Below are 20,380 nucleotides of genomic sequence, written 5' to 3' on the forward strand. Positions count from 1 at the left end.
AATTGTATAAACTAATTAACAAGAAAACCAAGCAAATCATGCATAGAACCCTTACTGCAATTTTGCTAATTTCCTATGTAGCTTCATCACGTTCATTGCCACTATCAACAAGCTCAAGATGGATCTTCGATGCCTCCACCGGTGAACGAGTGAACCTTGCCTGTGCCAATTGGCCAGGCCACGTGGAAGCAATGGGTGCCACAGCGGCTTCAGAAACGATCCTTGCACGAATTAGCATTGCATGTATCCTTGATGGGGTGTAACCGTATTCGTCTCACATATGCAACCCATATGTTTACATGCACGCAAATCTCACCGTAGCACAGAGATTGCAGAATTTGAATCTAACCAATGCCATTGCTGGGATTAAAGAAAATAATCCTGATCTTCTGAATGCCACTGTTGTAGATGCCCAAAAGGCTGTCATCGAGGAACTTGGTTTGAATGGTGTAATGGTGTTATTTGATAATCAAATTAGCAAACCCATGTGGTCTTGCAATGATGATGATGGCAATGGATTCTTTGGCGACAAGTATTTTGATCCAAATGAATGGTTGCAATGCTTGTCTTTAGTATCTACCAGGTACAAGGATACACAGACGGTATGTTTTTGTGTTTGTTTTTCCCAGTTTATTTTTGTTTTGGTCCTTTTGTTGTGTAATAAAATAGTGGCTATTTCACACATAGTATAGAATAGATTTCACTTATTTTAGATTTCTATTAACAACATACTAATTAATTGTGGACACTTTTTTGTCCTTCTTTTTTCTAATTATTTGTCCAATTTAATTTCACTTTTTCAATAAAAAGCAAACGCACGCTATGGGGCACATGTAATGCGCGCCTATTAATTTTTGGTTAAAACACTAACTCCTTTTAATTTATAGCTACTTATGAAAAGAGAAAGAAAATTTATATAGCTACTTATGAAAAGAGAAAGAAAATTTATGTAGAAAGGTGTTAAACTTGTACAGGACGATATTGAAGTAAATGTCAACATTGTTTTTCACTGCCATAATTATCTTGAAAAGACAACTAAAGAATTATTTCCTAATATGTATCTTGAAAAAAGAACAACAAACTAAGTGCTTTTCATTTGAATGAAAAAATATAATTAAATGGATATGTACTCGTAAATTAAAAACAGAAAAATAAACTTTTTTATTTTTTTCAGGAGATGTTCTCAAACCGAGTTGAATAACATTTTCTTGTGTGCCAAGAATAATTAATTCGCATCTTAACTTCAGTTATTAATCATTTAGCTTTTGGAGCTGATTATTGAGGAAACAAATTACGGACACACTCATCCTATATAGATTTGAAATAAGAAAAACCAAATAATTAACAAAAATTTGCCATCATAATATGCAGGTGATTGCAATGAGCTTCAGAAATGAGCTTCGAGGTCCACTCCAGAGTGAGAGAGTTTGGTATCAATACGTCGAGAAGGGTGCACAAACAATCCATAGCGGAAACCCTAATGTCTTAGTACTTATATCAAGCTTGAATTATGATCTTGATTTCCAGGGTCTTCGAAATAGAAGCTTTTTTTTTTTTTTTTTTGGCAAAGCCCCAAATTGGGGTAGGGGCCATCCCTTAATTTATTTATATTGAAAAAGAGTACAGCGAAATAGAGGGGGGTCAAACCTGACCTCTTTTAAAGTAAAAGAGAGCTAATGATCAACAATAATAAGCACATGTGGAAAAATCTGGAATTCTAAACACATACCAGATCAATCGAACGAAATCATCCAAATGAGGGTGACCCACATTTGTGGGATTGTAAACGAGCATGGGAATTTAGTTTAACATCTTGATGTGTTTGCATTGTTTTACCTCTTTTTGAAAGCTGCTTCCTCACTTTCTTTGAAATTACTTGGATAAATTGCTTATGAACTAGGATCTGGTCTTGATCTTTGTCTTTTTCGCGTTGTAAATCATCCTCTTCTTCTTCATTTTTGTCATCATTGCATGTTGTATTTGAATGAAGAAAAGACTTTTGATGTACGAGGGGGATGCTACCATGTAATCTCTCCCATTTAAGCTCTTCGAACACATATTTAAATTATGGCACATCTTTGAATCGTGGCATTGAGGATTTCGTTTGTGTTCTTGTACTTGTACCCACAAGGGGTGTGATTCCAAATGACACCACATCACGTGGGTCATGAATTTGGTCTACCTTCGCTAGCGTAACGTTTGTCATATCAGACGTAATTACATTACCTTGTGTGAGGAGTCATTAGCCTCCATCGCCTTCTTTTCCGATGCAGCCTCTGTAAATATGCCATTAGCTGGTTGAATGGAATGGTCATCCTTAGACTCCAGATCAGTGAATTCCCCATCATCAAGTGGATTCGAAGTCGAAGTCTGCAGCCCAACATATGCTCCATGCTCCGGCACCACAACCCGATCTGCGACAATAGCAGACTTTGCAGCTTCTCCAATCCGAGATTTCGACTCATCCTCCACCATAATCTCCTTCGTACGTTGCACCTCTGCTGGCCCATTAGTTTGTTCATGCGCTGTTTTCCTTCCTTCATTTGAGATTTCTGCCATGCCCTCCTCCTTCGCACAGGATGACGTCGTTTGAGCCTCAGCACCCACATCTTGCCCCTCTTGCTCCACTACCACCAAAGCAGCAGCCAAACTGTGTGTGTTCTGCCTACCAGCCACATCCTGGTTCACCGCCCGTCCTCCTCTTTGTTGCGCATCCTGATTTTGCAGTAACAACTTCGCTGGGTTCACACTTTCCATCTTACCCACCCGGAGTTCTGGTCGGAGAACATGACAGCCCTCCAATCCATGCCCTTGCTTAAAGCAGTGCGAGCAATTTTGCCAGATGAAACTTTGCCTGAAACCATCTTGATCTCCATTACTGATCCATATCCTGGACGGCCGCGGTTTGAGGAGATCTACCTCTACACAAACTCGGGCATAACTTAGACGCATCGCTGTCGAAGTTGCCGCATCCACAAACAAGGTATGCCCAGTGGGGAGACAATCTGAAACAGCACCTCTTATTGAAATAATGAATCGGCAATTTAGGAAGTTGGAACCATACCGGAGCAACGGACGGTTCTTTGTCAACATGAAACGCTGTTGACCACTTAAAAATCCTCATTGGAAGCCATGAACATACAGATGCTTCTAGACCACAATCTATGAAAATCGACTTCATTGGAGAGCTTGATAAAGACATGTCTGGAATCCATTAAACCCACTGATGCAGCCTCCCTCAAATCCAAAGCAAAGAAAAACTTTCATACGTCTTTCATTTTTGGCCTGCCTCTGGAAAATTTTCCCACCAAAGCATACTTGTAAGGAGTAGCAAGCTGTTCAAGATCATCCTGCGAAAATACTATAGCCGGCTCCCCCTTATGAGTGGAGGAGGAAGCTTTAACAGACAGGTTCGGTTGTGAGGAACCAGGAGAAAAAAAAGCAGAGAAGGATTTACGCTGGAACAATTGGGATGGGGAGGGTGGTGAAGATTTGGAGGAATGCCCCCCAGCAATGTGCTGGAGGGCAGCCATAGCCGCTGTAGCAAGGAATTTTCAGTTGGGCATTTTATCAAACAATAACAGGGGAATAGGGTAACTACAAATTGCCTGAATCTACCAGGGTTATACGCACAGCATGAAGTAATTTAGTGCTGGCTGAGCAATTCTTGCAGCAGGTCACGACATCACCTGACTAATAGATACAACACATAGTATACTTTTGGACCATTAGCTATTTAACTCTGATGCTTTCTTTTAAGTTTCAAAGCTACACAATATTTCTGCAAATAGAAGCTTGAATTTGAATATTGGTAACAAAATCGTCTCTGAGACACATAGGTACTCATTTTTGGAGGAACAAAGACCCTGGTGGGAAAACATAAATTGAAATGATGTTTGTGCAAACATTACCCTAGAATTAGATGAAGTAGGTTTCTTGACCAAGGGAAAGAACCCTGCTCCACTTTTTGTTACTGAATTTGGGGTTGATCAGATAGGGGAAAATCCATCGGATAACAAACTTTTGCCATGTTTTATGGCTTATTTGGCTCACCATGGTCTTGACTGGGCACTCTGGGCTTTTCAAGCAAGCTATTACCTTAGAGATGGACACCAGGATCATGATGAAACATATGGGATGTTTAATTCCAATTGGAGACATCTTAGAAGTCTGGAGTTTCACTCCAAGCTGTAGTATTTATAGCAGAAACTTCGAGGTATGTGGCATGGTTGAGAATTTAATGTATAATTTGACTATTAGAAGAGTAAAACAATACCTTTTTAATATTTTGTAGCCAATCTTATTAGGGCATGAAAACTAAAACTAGGTGTGAGTACAATCACCCTATTGACTAATTTTGGAAATGCACTTATTGAATTTTTTAGGTCAAACTCGGCAGGACTAGCATTTCATACTGACAGTTTACTTTTGGTATCCATCGAACTTTACTTTGACAGCAGAAACTACTATTTTCATCTCACTTTATTTGTCTCATGGTTAAAATTGCACAGTTTATGTTCGAGTTTGACAATGATCGAATAGTTGCTAGTATATTCACATAATTGCCACCTCTTTTAATGTTTATTTGATAACCCAAAATCATTACTTTGATAATTGTTGGCAAGTAAATAAATTTTAATTTCTTAGACTTTTCAAATCATGGCACACATTTTGAAGTACACTAAAGCACTTAGTAAGCACCACAAGTAGAATAGACTGGAGGCAGTAGTAAGTTAACTAATGAATTAGTAATTTCTAGTGAATAATCAAACTTTTCTTAACTTTATGCAGATCCAAAGTCAGATGGTAGGAGTTACAAGATATTGTACCATCTATTAAGTGGGAAATGTGCTAGAGCTAACAAAAACAATGATATCCATGTAAGTGAATGCTGGGAAATGAGTAAATGGGACCATCAAGGAGAGGGAACTCCTACAATATTGCAGGGAACTAGATCATGTTTGAAGGCAATTGGGGATGGATTACTAGTGGCTCTTACTATTGATTGCAAGAGCAATCAGAGCAAATGGACATTGGCTTCAAATTCCCAGTTCCAGCTAGCCAGCAAACATGAAAATGGGACAGAATTGTGTTTGGATTGGGATCCTTATTATTCTCGAAAAGTTCTCACCAACAGTTGCATTGTTTCTATGGATGATGGGGATAATTCGACAAATTTCCAAGATCCCCAGAGCCAATGGTTCAAACTTGTTACATCTAATATTGCATAGTCAATTTTCTTTAACTCCTTAGTGGAACAGGATTATGCATAACTTAGAAAAGGCTGAGTATTCAAAATTCAATGAGTTATAGCAATTTTAAGAAGTGGCAAAGAGTAGATATTGGTTTTTGGTCAGGTAAGTTTAGCTTCTTTAGGGACGACCAATTCAGGATAGGATCGAAAGCTTTTAGCTTTACCTGATAACGAAGGCACCAAACAAACTGAAGTTTTTGTACATTTGATGTATATTTGTATATATTCATAATTTTGTAAATTTGAAGAGAAGAGGATTCTTGTAGATTGATGTTAACTGTTGGACATGATGTCTATTATTGTTATTATTTTTTCGCAATTCAAAACAAGGAATTATGTTGTCCTATATTCGTTGCTTGTATTTATGATCAAGCAGTTTTTGTTTCTATGGCTTTTGTTCCAAGCCAGTAAAACTTATCGATATGATATTAATGCTTTGTCTTCTCAAACCAAAATAAATAAATAAATAAAGGTTGTACTTCCTTCTTCGATTAATTCTGCTGGTGTTGTTCATCCATGAATTTTGACTAAGGTCTATACAAAAGGCCCCGCTATTTTTGCAAATCCTGCACAAAAAAAAAAGGTAAGAGAAGGAGAGAGAGGGGCTGAGGCCAGATTGAATAAAGCAGCCATATATACATGTACGTATGTATATGACAATAAGGAATTCTAAGCCTGACAGCTGGTAGCAAAGAAAACTGCTCCCGATATTTAAGAAAGAGACAATGTAAATAAAGAAGACATTATGGTTGAGTCCCAACTCGGATATTTAAGTAAGAGACTGTCAATAAAGGAGGTAGATAAGTGTCTATTTTATATGTTTTGAGTGTATTTTATTAGTTAGTTCTAGTGTGCTTCAGTCATTTTTACAGTTAATTAACTAAGTTTCTAGTGAAAGTTTGCATTTTATGGTTGAAGTGTGAAACATTGCATTTCTATGAATGTAAGTGGAGAAGACTTTATGTTTTGTAGGCTTTAATGATTTAATCATCAAATGGAATTAAGTGAGAAGATATTTGCACAATCTTGATGATTTGAAATGATTTAAAAAGGACATGAAATATAAAATATCATAGTATGAAAAGCAATCAAGTTTAAAATAAAAAATGTTTGACAGCTTTAACACCTTCTAATATTTTAGCTATAACTTATGCTAAAAGCATCAGATTGAAACGATTTTTGAGCCATTTTGAAATAAGACTCAGCTTTACAATTCCTATAAAGGCATTGAAATCCAGTTCATGCATTTTCTGGTCATAAAGTCAAAATATAGTTGAGCAAATTTTGCTGTCAAAAGTTGATATAGGTGATTGACTAGTTAGGGGTATTTTGGGCATTTCTTGAACTATAGACATCCAAATGAGATGATTTGTTATCATTGAAAATAAAACACAAAGAGCTACAACTTTTATCTTCGAGCAAAAGCTAGTTTTGCTTCCATCATTAAGAAATTTGTAGTTGAAATTGGTGAAAAACCAGAGCAATGTTGAAGACTAATCAGAAAAGTGCAAACCAATAAGGAAGGACAAAACACGACCTAATATGCAACCTTCATTAGCGTTTTGAACCTGCATATTCATATTTCGACTGTTTTATAGCTACAACTAGTTGTACTTCAATTTGCATCTCTTTTCTACTACTTTTGGACCAATTTTTTGAACAGATTTTAGTTGGAAAGTGCAAGAAGTATCTTGGAAATTTGGAGAAACAACTTTTGGAAATCTCATGGCACAATTTGCACAACTTGAAACATGATTGCTTGGAGTTTTAATTCTCTATAAATAGAGGCCTTAGAGAACATTTTTGATAACTTTGAAGGTTAGAGACACTACAAAAATTGTAGTCTTCACTAGTTTTTCATAGTTCATTAGTTTAGTATAGAATAGTATAGTTTCCATCCTTCTTGTATTAGCTAAACTTGGATGAGATAGAGGCTAAAAATGGAAATGCTTGGAACTCAAATGACAAGGGTGACTTCTCCCCAAAAACTTTGTTTCTTGTATTAATTCTTATATTTAGCTATATATAATATAAGTTTGGTGTTTATTTTCATGTTTAGCTAAAGTTTATGTATATATAGAGTTATGGATGGACTTTCTATATTTTGTTTGTGATATTTACTTGGTTATTTGATGATATTATCTCGAGCAAGATATTTATCATTTTTGCTTATCTAATCATGATTAACTGGCCATTAATTGTGATAATCTTAATGTGCTAAGTTTACAATGAGGACTCATGAGAATAGAGGTGCACTTGAGTGGATTACCTTTGCATGTCATGAAAAATAAAAGAGTAGATCTAGTTATTCACCATAAGAATAGGGAAAACTAGATTAGTCTAAACCATTACATCATGAGAATGAGTTTTGATAAATATGGAAATGAATTTCTAGTTAAACAAGAGTAGTAACAAGAGGTAAATTTATTCACTTGTATCTTTTATGTCATAAATGGACTCTACATCCCTAGATTCAAGTATTTAGTGACACTTTTTCCATTGTCGATGCCTGTGCAATAATAATAATGATAACCCTAGTTGCCAACGAAAGCAATTTCTAGTCAATTCTAGTACTAGAGCAGGAACTCTGGATGTGTAATGTGTTACTAGATTCACCCTGGTTTCGAAGAATTTGCTAAATTCGATATACCAGAATTTATTCATGAGAACTTGTTAATTTGTATATAGAGCAAGTAGGCTCGAATCCATAGGGACTGGGAGTAATTTGTTTCTGCTAAAGTTCAAGTTATAGGGGGATTTTAGGGAAATTAACAATAAGCTATAGTAATCAAATATTACAGTTAAATAAGAATTAAATAACAATAAGGTAAAAACTCAAACAGTATTGGACAACTCTAGTCAAGAAGCAAATTTGGCAATAGTTCACCTAATTGATCGTTGATGCAAAGGTAATTTCAATTATTAACTAATAAATAGGTTATAACTGTCAAACAAGCGATGACAATCAACTCCTCCTTATTGTGTCGGTGATTAAGGTACGCACGTTAATCACTACTCTAATTGAGAACCAATCCTAAGTACGCCCGTAAGATTCAATTCCCCAATTGCCTTATATATTAGAGGAGCCCTATTCTAACCAAATAACATACTATCAGGGTTATTTTATATTAGCTTGCGTATTCTCCTGACATGAACCTAATCATGCCAATTGCCACTATTTTAGAACAATTGAACAACTACGGATTCAACGCTCCAATTAACATTAGGTTGCTAAATTAATTCAACATTCAGGCCTAAGATATTCAATTAACAAAACAACCATAAACACTACAAATAAGGAATATGCAAATACCGGTAAATAAGAGGAATAAATAAAATTAATTCGATCTCACAATTTTTAGATGAACCAAAATCTTTGTTGTTCCTTGACTAGAAAAGAGATTTAGTTCATCTCCGTCAAAACAAGCTCATGCGAAATTGCAGAAGTAATTGTCACGTACATTGTCCTCAATTGAGATGATTGAATATGATGGAATAAGGACAAGGAAAAACTACCAAGTCCAAAGAATGACAAATGTTCCTCCTAATTGCCTGCAGCATACGATGGACTAATAGAAAAACTAGAGAAAACAACAGACTGGCCAAAAAGGCCAAGCGGCCGTCCTTCGATATTGTGGCCGACCCCGCCAAGATAAGAAGATACCTAATGACTACTAATCAATAACCAATTCAGCTTCTCACTTGGACAACTGGAACTAGAATTCTAATTGAAAAAGGTAACTCCAAGAATAATGCCAATTGTTTTCTAAATAAAATATCTAAGAAAAATTGTAATTTCCTAATCTTCCGCCAATAATCCATGTAGACTCAATCTTGAATTGGAAAACTCTTAAAAAATCACCTCTTTTATCACTTTTTGCTCCATCTTCCTACAATTAGCACCAAATACCAAATATAAGTATAATTCACTAATTAACGAAATATTTGGTACAATAAAAGAGGGAAATAGGCATAAAATTAATGACAAAAATACAACCTATCATAAATTTATTCACTTGTATCTTTTTTGTCATAAATGGACTCTACATCCCTAGATTCAAGTATTTAGTGACATTTTTCCATTGTTATCTTGTAAGTTATATAGTTAAGGTAGTTAGTTAGTAAGTATTGTTATTGCTATTGCTTTTATTGATAATTAGTCTAAATAATAGAGTGAGTAAGGACCTAGTCCTTGCAATATTCGCTCTTTATGGGATCGACCAAAATATATGCTCTAAACTACTATTTGACCTGTATACTTGCAGTTAAATGGGTGTATTTTGAATTTAAACTTGCACTTGTATCAATAACCTGTCATGGTCAAGCCACTAGGGAAGTAAACACAATCAACTTACTTTTTCCAAAAAAAAATCTAATAACTTTCATTCATTTTAATAAAAATAACTTAATTTTTTTATTAATTACACACTCATATGGTATACTGACAAGCACAGAGTATGCGTATAAAATTTAGCTCAATTCATAGTCAAGTTTTATTTTTATAAATTTCTAAACTCTCCACATGTGATTTTTAGCAAGTATACAGGTCATGATTGAGTACAGGGTATTAAAGATCGAACTCATAGGGAAAAATGTACAACAATTAGCACTAGTAAAGCTCATCTATTATTTAGATAATCAAAAAAATTGAAGGAAATAAAACTACGCTAAAATGTGCAAGAAAATTAACAAATGAAAGTTCTTTACGTCGTCATGGCAATCCTAACTACCAATGGAAATGCAAATTTTCGACTCATTAAGTACTACTATTTTGACTAGTTATGGTATAATTTTCTCATGCATATGAAATCTACTTTCGTAGTAAATCAACTATACCTATAACTAATCTATAGCTAATCTTGTGGTTATGAAATTAGCGACAAGTTCAATTTCTACTATCAAATTACATGGGACAAAGTCCCAAAAGTCACAAAGGTTCAACTCTACTCGTGTGAATGTGCTCTCTAAGTTTAATACTTCCATAAACTAGTGTTAAATTCCAACTGTCATTTCAAATGTAACACCTTAAGATTCTCTCAATTAATGGCTAGTTAATTATGATTAGATAAGCACAAAATGCTAAATAATTTTTTCAAAAGAATAACATCAAATAGCCAGGAAATCAACATAATACAATCACAAAAAGTTAATCAAAAGTCAAGGATAAGCTTTAAAAAAAATAATGAAACACTAATTCAAAACTTGTATATTAACTAAACTTGGATTCAATGCAAAAGATGAAGAGTTGGGAAGATAAAGTAACCTTGTCGCATGTGCTGCCTCCTTACCATTTTATCCGAAAAATTCATCTTCATCTGGGTTGTACACAAGAAAGGATGAACTAACTAATCTAAACTATCCTATAGTACTTAAACTAAGAAAATATAAGACCAACATCTTAAAGTGAAGAAATATCTTCACTCTCTTTCTTAATCTTCCCTTTAAAAATGTAAGATACAAGATCTATTAATAAAGAAATCTTCAAACCCTTCACTTGTATATTCAATATAAACATAGCTCTAATAAGTCTACATTTGTTGGCATCCAAGTTAAAACACATATTTATAGAAGAAATATGGTCCAGAATTATTGTTAGAATCTCAACTTTACATCTATAAATCTTTTGTAAAATTGATAAGTATGTATTTTGTGTGTTTTAAATGTATTTTATTATTTAGTTTTGGTGTGTTTCATTTATTTTTATAACTAGTTAACTAGGTTTCTAGCGAACATTGACATTTTATGGTTTAAGTGTCAAAACTTGTATTTCTATCAATTTTAATGGTGAAAACTTCATGTTTTTATAGGTTTAATGATTCAATCATAAAATGGAGTGAATTGAGAAGATATTTGGATGACTGTCGATGATTTGAAGTGACTTAAAGAAGATATGAAGTGCAAAATGTTCAAATGATGAAATGCAAGTTAAGACAGCTTTGCACCTTGTGATATTTCGGCTATATCTTGAGATAAAAGAATCGGATTGAGGTGATTCTTGTGCCATTTTGAAGCTAACACATATTAAGATTTCTTATGAAGATATCAAAATCCAGTTCAGCAGTTTTCATAGTCAAAATGTCAAAATACAGTCAGTCATTTTTATTGTCAAAAGCTGAAATAGGAGGATTGATTAGTCAAGGGTATTTTAGTTATTTCTTAGTCTACAGTGCTCCAAATTGGATGATTCTTGAGGCATTGAAAACTAACGCAAAGGCCTACAGTTTTTATGTTTTGTAAAATAACTAATTCAGCCTCTATCATCAAGAAAATATCAGTTGAAATGGTGCTAACCTTGCAGAAGTGAAAATGCGAGCTCTGAAAATTTGCCATCAGGTCGTGTATTCTCCGCTATTTTTTTGCAACTTGAACATCAACTTTTTCTACATTACATGGCTTTTCTAGCTATTCCCAACTCAGAATTTTGGCTGCAACTATAAAGGAAATGCATGAAGACTTGAAGAAGTATCTTTTAGGAATCTTAATGAGCATTTCACATCAACTTTAACATCTTATTTGTACCTTAGATTCCTCTATAAATAGAGGCCTTGGAAAATATTTTCAGAACTTTGGGAGGCCAGAGAAACCCCACAAAAATATAGTTTTCATTAGAATTTCTTTGGTTCACTAGTTAGGGTAGATAGTATAGTTAGTGTAGTTTATCCTTGTACTTGTAGCTATACTTAGATGAAGATGAAGGAGCAAGGTGGAGAGTTTGATCTCATGTGACAAAGGTGATATTCTTCTAGTACTTTCTCTCTTATATTTGATTTCATGTTTAGTTATTATACAAGTTTGGATTTGTGTTTCAATATGTGTTTTTAAAGTTTATGTCTTGAGTTTTTGTTATACTTTCTATGATTGTATTGAGTTAATTTCTTGGCTATTTATTATTTTGAATAGGTTATTTAGTACTTTTGCTCTTCCAAATCATGATTAACTTGGTATCATTAATTGTGATTACCTAAAAATGTTGTTTCTTCAATAAAATTGGGATTTAACACCAATTCAATAAGTGCTAAATCTAAGGAGTACACTCACGAGAATAAAGGTGCTCTTATGTGGCTTTAGTGGCTTATTCCATATAATTTCATAGAGGCATTAACTTGTAACTAATTTCATAACCATGAGAATAGGTATGGATTAGTTATAAGTATAGTTGATTCACTACAGGAGTAGGTTTCACATGGATTAGTTATGGAAATTACGCCATAACTAATCAAGATAGTAATATTCAATGATCCAAAAATATCACTTGTATGAGTAGTTAGGGATACCATATTCTAAGAAAATTTCATTTCCTATTTTCTTGAGCATATTTTTATTTTCTTTAATTTGTTGGTAGTCTAAATAATAGAGAAGCTTTAATAGTGCCAGCAATTGACATTCTTTCTCATAGGTTCGACCCTTAATACCCTACACTCAATTATGACCTGTATGCTTATAGAAAATCGCGTGTAAGGTATTCATAATTTTATAAATATAAATTTTGAATATGGAATGAGTTTAATCGTTATATGCATACACCACACTCGTAAAAAATGTCCATCAAAAGATGTCAAATAATGGAGTTGAAACCAAATTGCGCAAGTTGCAGCTAGCGGCCAAATCTAACTGAAAATATTTTTTCGCCCTTTTCTTTTCCATTAGGTTTTGCTCGATAAGTATATATTTAGTGTGTTTTATTAGTTAGTTTTGGTGTGTTTTATTTAGTTTTATAGCTAATTAACTAATTTTCTAGTGAAAATATTCATTTTGCAGTTTAAAGTGTAAAAATTACATTTCTATGGATTTTAATGGTAAAAACTTCATGTTTTGTTGGTTTAATGATTCAATTATCAAAAGGAGTGAATTGAGAACATATTTGAATGATTATTGATGATTTGAAATAGTTTAAGGAAGACATGAAGTGCAAAGAGGAAATGCAATTAAGTTCAAAAGAATGGAAGTTCTATAGTTTTGATACCTTGTGGTATTTCAACTATATCTTGAGCTACAAGTATCTGATTAAGGTGAATCTTATACAACTATGAAACTAAGAGATAGAATACATTTGTTATGAAGCAATTGAAATCCAGTTTAGTCGTTTTCCTAGTAAAAAACTCAAAATACAGAAGTGCAATTTCATCGTCGAAAGATGAAACAAAGTTCCAACCTGGTGGCTGTCAAACTACCAAAAATAAAATTTACATTAGATCTACTACCAAAACTAAACGAGTATAGTGGTGAGTAGGGTCGTCTCCTCAGGGAACCGGTAGATTTATCACACACAGGTAATTGGGAAATTTTTGAAAAAGAGAGATAAATGAAACAAATTAAAGACGTAAGATAACTAAAAAAAACAATCACAATAAATGCAATAACTCAAGAATGAAATAAACAATTAATTGACACAACCTAGTCAAGGAGATAATCTCGGCACCGGTTCACACAATTGATCATAGATACCATGGATAATTCACACATTCGCAAATAAATTGGTTCTAGCAATTTAGCAACCGCTAAACCACCAATCTTTCCTTAATTATATGGTAGTCTAGAAACGCTCTTAAACTACCCTCTTGTAAATTAGATAACCCCATAGGCGCTCGAAGGATTTAATCTATTCACAGTTTTAGGAATTAGAGAAACCCAATTCTAGTTAACAAACACATATGCGGGTTCATTTAAATTAGATTAATTATTCCTACGACCCAGATTAGACTGCATGCGAGGCACTGAAATTGTGTCGTGCGCCACTACTTTAAAACAATCAAGTGATATGCACCCTTGTCCTAATTGGCAGTATACTATTCAGACAATTGAACAACTGGTCACATTGATCCAATAAATCTAAACAATAATAGGCTGTTAAAACAGAGAATAATTAAATACCCATAAACACTGAATTTAGAATAATAAAAAACATCTCACAATTGTTTGTGCACCGGGTCTTGATTATTCCTTAACTAGATAAAAGAACTAGCCTTGCTGCATAATCATGAAGCAATTGAAGGCTTTCATGGAGTTTAGCCGATTGAAGTAAAGAGCGGCACAACCGCTAGTCTCGAACTCCCGTTGAGAATGAAAAGAAAAGCAAAGATAAAAAGGTCTGAGCTTTTGAAGATAAAAACTCCTAGTCTATTGCTGTTCTCTTTTAAAGCTTCGCCGCCGTCCTTTTAGCTAACAAGGTGATTGTTTCTATAAGGAATCCCTTTCCGTATTTTCTCTTCTTTAGTTGTTGTCAAAAGAGAGACTCTGAAGATGTCTCCTAATTCGACGTAACTTCCAATTACATCTTCCAAGAATAGCGGCAGACTCCTAGGGATAGGTCCCGCGGTCCGTCTTTTTCACGCAGCTCTGCAGTTTCTGGCGTGGGCACGCTCTGGCGTGGAAGGACTAGTCTTCTGAAATTTGGCTTCTTTTCACCACTTTTGACACCAATCGCCTGCAACAGACACAAATACCAATTACGAATAGAAACCCATTACTTTGCATAATAAGTGGCTAAAATTGAGACCAAATACCATCAAATAAAATGCACAATTGTCTCACTATCAAATCCCCCCACACCAAGACAATGCTTGTCCTCAAGGATCTCGGAGCTCAAAAATACAATCACAGTTACACACATGTAGCAGTCCACCATGCGAGTACAAATACCCTATCCTCCTAACAATGTTATCAAATTCAGAAATTGCAAGATTTAACCCTCTCTTATAGAATGGTATATGATTGCTCACCATACCTACATGAAACACAAAGGGTTACTCTCGCCACACAATAAAATAACGTTTCCATATGCTTGCTAATATATCACATCGCTACCACTGAATCCAAATTTAATGCAAAAATCAAAGGGTCTTGATGCGGGTTGTAATGGGGCTCAGGCACGAGGTTGGATCAAACAAGTAATTTAGGTTCATTATGTCAAAGAAAACACCATTGACCCCGCTGCATGAATTCCAATTTCATCCTTCATTCCATTGATCGTTCCAAGGCCTAACCATAACCTTCCCCAAAAATTAGCAAGTGCAAGCACAACTAAGGACTTTACCCATTTTTCTCAACAGAACACACATAAACAAAAGCACGCTTTTTTCTCTTTCTTTTTTTACCTTATGTTTTTTTTTCTTCTTTTTTGTTTGTTTGTTTTTTTTTGCTTTGTTTTTTTTCTCTCTTTCTTGGTGTGATCCTTTTCTTCTCTTTCTCCCCATTCTCTCTTTTTTTTTTCTTTTTCTCTCTCTTTTTTTTTGTTTCAAATACGCCCAACTACATGGGAATTTAGACACACTTGCTAACTTCAATCATCTCCTTTCAACCCAATTCGAAATCATCATGCACTGAAATCAAGACATTCCCTTGACACAGGGTAGAAACAAAGAGGATCGAACACAAGAGTTTTAGGGGTGACAAAATGAGTTTTTAAACAAAGAAAAGATCCAGGCTCAACCATGGTCAATTAGGGAAGGTCTGATTAGGGTTGGTCTTTAAAAAGCTAAAAATGGTGAACCTAAGTGCCCTTATCATTTTAATGCATCAAACTCAGGGATGTGATCTTGACATGCACAACAAAGTAAGTTCTAGAACAATCAAATCATGTGTGATATCACTCGATAAAAGAAAATAGAGCAATTATCGATGCATTGCTCATTGGCTTGACAGCTCACAAAATGGTTACTAATCGCCAAGTCTTGCAAAATTCATCATTCAATTCCATTATCAAGAAGATAAGACATTTAACCACATAATATCATTGCTCATGCTTGTAGAGTAATTGCAATCATCATCATAGCATCAAGTTCTAGACATTTTCAACTATAGCCAAATGAACTCACATATATCTATTTTTTCCTCTTTTTTTTGTTTTGTTTTTTTTTTTCAATTAAAAGAGTTAGGACTACTACTCTCCCCCACACCAAAAACCTACATTGCCCTCAATAGAGCAAAGAAAAATAGAAACAAAAAAGAAAGGAATTAGAGCTTCCCTGAAGGCCGAAAGAATGCAATGAAAGCACTGTAGGGGAGGAGAATGAGGCGGCTGAAAGCCAACATGGGCAAAAAAGGTTGCTAGTTTTTTGCATCTGAATGGAAGTGTGGACTTGCAAGGCTCTCTCTTTTTCTTTCTCACAATGGTTGGAAGGCGTGGGCACGCCTTGGAACCCATAGTTTTCTGTTCAACAAACTCTAATTCCCGTAAAACGTCACAGAACACACCCAGGACCTATAATAAAAATTTTCTATCAATAGGAATCCAAAACAACCTGATCTTGAACACAAAAATATGAAATAAAAACACAAAAAATGACTAAAAATTGAAACTCTTGGGTTGCCTCCCAAGTAGCGCTTCTCTTTAACGCCTTTGGCTAGACATTGCCTTGTTTATTCGCGGAAGATAAAATCTTGTGGCTCATTTCAATGCTTCATCCTCTGTATAGTCTTGATAACCCTCGTAAATAGAGTAATCATTGAACACACGAGGTACGATCTTCCATGGATTTGTAGATGATGCCAAACAAATAAGTAATGACCTTAATTCTTCACTCACTCCTCCAGTACGAGCACTTATTGGTTCGAGATATTTTGCCATCGTGACTCTTAACTTATTCCTGTCATGAAATTCAAAATCTTCTGGTATAATAAAATCAATCTCACTAACAGGAATTAAATAATAAGAGTCAGGAGAATATTGACTAATGAATGGAGAAGATGTCACCGCATTTAGAGATTGTTCACTAGATTTATTCACTTGAATAATTTGATATTGGGGTTCCATTTCTTGTACTTCAATTCCCTTTTCAACTGCATCTTTAGATTCTTCTTCTTGAGACTCTTGCAGTTCCATGTCATTTGTCAGGATAATTGTACTCTCATCTTCTGTAAGGTCGTTGATGGTCGGTGAGGGCAATTCTTCATACATTGGAGAAATCAATTTACTCATTGTAGATGTCAATTCACGCCTTCCATCTTCCATCTCTTTAATCATCCTGTGTGTCTCCTGGTGAAAATCTATTGTCTCCTGATGAAAATCCATTGTTTCCTGTTGAAGTTGATGTGTGTTAACAGTTATTGATTTTATCATTTCTTCAAGAGACATATCTAATATAGATGATGGTTGTTGAGACTCTTGTTGTTAAAAACCCATTGGTCTGGTCGCATAATTAAAATTAGAATCATCTCACCATTCTTGATCATATCCGTTTGAATAAGAGTCAAACCACATTTGATATTGAGGTAAAAAATCTGTAAAAGTGTCGATTGGAGCACTCAGGCCATCTTGAAATGTAGGGTATATGTCTATTGAATAATCTGAGGCAAAATAACTTCCACAATTTGCAGCAGCCAATTGATCATTAGAAAAAGCATGAGTCTCATAAACCCTTCTAGAAATAAAATCCAATCCATCACTAAAATATGGAAGATTAGCAGCCATAAACTAGTTTAAAAAAATAAGACAAGAAAAGAAAAAAAATAAAAATAAAAATAAAATGAACTAAAAAAGAAACAAATTAATCAGATACCAGTTCCCCGGTAACGGCACCAAAATTTGGTGGCTGTCAAACTACCAAAAAATAAAATTTATATTAGACCTACTACCAAAACTAAACAAGTATAGTGGTGAGTAGGGTCGCCTTCTCAGGGAACCAGCAGATTTATCACACACAGGTAATTGGAGGATTTTTTAAAGAGAGAGATAAATGAAACAAATTAAAGGCGTAAGATTACTAAATAAACAATCGCAATAAATGCAATATCTCAAGAATAAAATAAACAATTAATTGACACAACCTAGTCAAGGAGATAATCTCGACACTGGTTCACACAATTGATCATAGATACCAGGGATAATTCACACGTTTACAAATAAATTGGTTGTAACAATTTAGCAACCGCCAAACCACCAATCTCTCCTTAATTATATGGTAGTCTAGAGACGCTCTTAAACTACCCTCTTGTAAATTAGATAACCCCAGAGACGCTCGAAGGATTTAATCTATTCACAGTTTTAGGAATTAGAGAAACCCAATTCTAGTTAACAAACACGCATGCGGGTTTATTTAAATTAGATTAATTATTCCTACGACCCAGATTAGACTGCATGCGAGGCACTGAAATTGTGTCATGCGCCACTACTTTAAAACAATCAAGTGATATGCACCCTTGTCCTAATTGGCAGTATACTATTCAAACAATTGAACAACTGGCCACATTGATCCAATAAATCCAAACAATAATAGGCTGTTAAAACAGAGAATAATTAAATACCCACAGACGCTGAATTTAGAATAATAAAAACATCTCACAATTGTTTGTGCACCGGGTCTTGATTATTCCTTAACTAGATAAAAGAACTAGCCTTGCTGCATAATCATGAAGCAATTGAAGGCTTTCATGGAGTTTAGCCGATTGAAGTAAAGAGCGGCACAACCGCTAGTCTCGAACTCCCGTTGAGAACGAAAAGAAAAGCAAAGATGAAAAGGTCCGAGCTTTTGAAGATAAAAACTCCTAGTCTATTGCTGTTCTCTTTAAAACTTCGCCACTGTCCTTTTAGCTAACAAGGTGATTGTTTCTATAAGGAATCCCTTTCCTTATTTTTCTCTTCTTTAGTTGTTGCCAAAAGAGAGACTCTGAAGATGTCTCCCAATCCCACGTAACTTTCAATTGCATCTTCCAAAAATAGTGGCAGGCTCCTAGGGATAGGTCCCGCGGTCTGTCTTTTTCACGCAGCTCTGTGGTTTCTGGCGTGGGCACGCTCTGGAAAGACTAGTCTTATGGAATTTGGCTTCTTTTCACCACTTTTGACACCACGTGCAACAAATACAAATACCAATTACGAGTGGAAACCCACTACTTTGCGTAATAAGTGGCTAAAATTGAGACCAAATACCATCAAATAAAATGCACAATTGTCTCACTATCACAACTAGTTGAGGGTATTTTGATCATTTCTTGGTCCACAGAGGTCTACAGAGCTCCAAATTGGATGATTCTTGATGCTTCTTGATGCATTGGAAAGCAACTCAAAGGGTTACTAATTTTATGTCTTCTACAAGAGTTATCTCAGCCTCTATCATCAAGAAAAATACGGGTTGAAGTTGGACCAAAAACAAAGTAAGAATGAATCTGTCCAAAATTGAGCAAACCTGCAAAAGCAATACGTGGGGTGCAATAAGCAACCTAAGGCCACCTATTCATCATTTTTAGCTGCAACTTGCTCTGCAACTTGTTCTTTGTTCACACAACTTTTCAGCTCAATTCCAGCAAGCAAAATCAGCTATATCTGACCAAGAAGAGTGTGGAAACTTGGAGAACAACTCTTGGTGAGTTCAAAAGCCAACTGTGCCAACCAAGAAACAACTCACCTTGAGCTTGAATCCTTTATAAATAGCAACCTTTGGAGACCATTTTGATAACTTTGGAAGGTTAGTGAAATTCTACAAAAATGTAGTCTTCATTAGTTTTTCTTAGTTCATTAGTATAGTATAGTTAGAATAGTTTATCGTTCTTGTATTTGTAGTTAGATTTGGATGAAGATTGGAATAGTAAAAATGGAGAGTTTGAAACTCATGTGACAAAAGTCACTACTCTTCTATCACTTTCTCTTTTGTATTTGATTTCCTGTTTAATTATAATATAAGTTTGGTGTTTGTTTTCATGTTTTGCTAAAATTTATGCCTAGACTTATAGATGAACTTTCTATATCTTGTTAGTGAAGTTTACTTGGTTATTTGATGATATTATTTTAAACAAGTTATTTATCACTTTTACTTATCTAACATGATTAACCGGCCAGTAGTTGTGATAATCTTAAGGTGTTAAGTTTGCAATGAGTATTGGAATTTAACACTAGTTCAAGAAAGTGCTAAATTTAGGAAATACACTTACTAGAATAGAGGTGTGCTTATGTGGTTTTAGTGACTTGTTTCATATAATTTCATAGAAAAAATATACTTGTAGTTAATTTCATAACCACGAGAGTTTGTATGGTTTAACTACAAGTAAGTTGATTCACTACGAGATTAGGTTTCATATACATTAGGAAATTATGTCATAGCTAGTCAAAATAATAGCATTCATTTAACCGGAAACTTTATTTGCAAAAGTAGTAAGAAATTTCATATCTCTAAGAGTTTTCTATTATTATTTTTA

The 20,380-nt window shown here is 34.6% G+C and overlaps 1 pseudogene; it reads left to right on the top strand.

The window, feature by feature from the left end:
• Positions 1 to 38: 38 nt before the first annotated feature.
• On the top strand, positions 39 to 5,231 carry LOC140007017 (glycosyl hydrolase 5 family protein-like; annotated as a pseudogene).
• Positions 5,232 to 20,380: the final 15,149 nt, after the last annotated feature.

This window comes from Coffea arabica, chromosome 5e, assembly GCF_036785885.1.
Source record: "Coffea arabica cultivar ET-39 chromosome 5e, Coffea Arabica ET-39 HiFi, whole genome shotgun sequence".
NCBI lineage: Eukaryota > Viridiplantae > Streptophyta > Magnoliopsida > Gentianales > Rubiaceae > Coffea > Coffea arabica.